Genomic DNA, 1,936 nt, shown 5'->3' on the forward strand with positions numbered 1-1,936 from the left:
ACAAATGTTGCTATAGCTTCTGCTTGAAATTGGTTTGGAAGTCTCCTTGCTTGTAACATATTTCTTGTCATCTCCACAATAGTTCGATTTTTTCGTTTAGCGATTCTATTTTGTTCTGGAGTGTAAGGAGCTGTTAACTCCCTTTAGATGTCATTTTCTTCGCAAAACAGATTGAACTCTTTAAGCATGAACTCGCCACATCTATCTGTGCGAAGAACTTTAATGTAGCAGCCACTTTGGTTCTCCACTAAATCAGCATGAATTAGTTCTAGATAATGTGAAACTCTTTTAGCTTTTCTAATGGAAAAAGACTTCCTAGTTTTCTTGCCATAAAGGCATCCTTCACATAAACTAATTGAATCAACTCTTAGTAATCCGAAAACCATACCTTTATCGTGAGTATTTTCAGGCCCTTCATATGAAGATGCCCATATCTAAGATGTTATAATGTCAAGTCATCTTTTGTACTAGCAGTAAGAGCAAAATCCTCCATGTTAGAAACATCCCGTGGGAACATCTTATTTGAAGTTATGGCAATTTGAACTTTATGGCCTGATTTCTTATTTGTAATGACACGTGTTGTCATAAAATAGAACGGAATGTCCTCTGGTCATCAATTGTCAACACTCAATAAATTATACCCTAAATCAGGTACAAATTGAACATTATCTAATAGTTTTATCTTACATGACTAGTTTCGATTTTTATTATGCATTTCCCCTCAACTTGCATCTCTTTTGTATTTCCAAGTTGCACCTTAATTCTTTGCGTCTCATCAAGCTCTTGGAATAAAGATTTGATGTCTGTCCTGTGGTTCGAGCATCTGCTATCAACAAACCATAAATCACCTATTTTTTGGATTAATATCAATACACGGTAAAAAAAGCTTTTCTTCTTCGTTCTTGTTTTCTGCTGCAAAATTCATTTGTTGATCTTTATACCAACAATCAGCTTTTATGTGTCTATACCTTATGCAATGGTAACATTGTATGACATTCCTTATATTACTTTGTTCATTGAATTGCCTTTGTCCATCATTTGTCCATCTACCCTTGTTACCACGACCACCATGTACATTTCTTAGCTTTAATCTACCGCTTTTGTCCCTGGCTCATTTTGTCTCTATCAACTGTTTTCTTTGTCTCATCCCGTCCTTTCAAACTGATCTCTCTCCTCATGCGAGACATGGTCGATAAGTCTATTTTCTTTTCTTCTTTCTTTTTCAATTGTCACTATCTCTCTCGATTTCTTTTCTTGCATATGTGATTCCTTTGTCAATGGTGCTGGTAGCTTGCTTATGTTTTCACTCAATCTTTGTCTCCCCATATGGTGATCTTCATCATACTATTAATCAAGACCATGATCTTTGATGTAGTATGCTAGCATTGATCATTGATGGTAAGACACTCTCATTCTCTCTCGCTTGTTCCTCGATTGATTCCTCCCCCTTGCCTTTAGAATTGTCTTGTCATAGCACTACCTCTGTCTTTGTTTCTACAGATCTCTCCCTTTCAAATTAATCAATTGAATCCTTGATTTTGCATGCAAGGACGGTTGGAGATATTGCGTGCTACAGATTGTAAGTTGAATTGCCAGTTCGACCGATTAAACTAGTTGAATTGTAAGTTGAATTGCCAGTTCCACCGATTAAGCTAGTTTGGTTTGATTTCCTATTGGTTTCATTTGGGAATATTCTAGTTAGGATATTTTTAAGAATTGATGAGTATGTGCGAGCTAGATAGAGATTGTGTATGCGTTTGTTTGTGTATGCGTTTGTTGTAAGTGTATGCATGTGTTGTAATTGTGTTATATGTGATTTATTGTGTTGTATGGGAAGATCTGATGATTTTATTTATGATTCCATTGGGATATTTAAATAACAAATTACATTCTATATAAAAAAAAAAAAAAAAAAAAAAAAAAAAAAAAAAAAAAA

Source organism: Cucurbita moschata, unplaced genomic scaffold (genome assembly GCF_002738365.1).
Source record: "Cucurbita moschata cultivar Rifu unplaced genomic scaffold, Cmos_1.0 Cmo_Scf00042, whole genome shotgun sequence".
NCBI classification, from domain to species: Eukaryota; Viridiplantae; Streptophyta; class Magnoliopsida; order Cucurbitales; family Cucurbitaceae; genus Cucurbita; species Cucurbita moschata.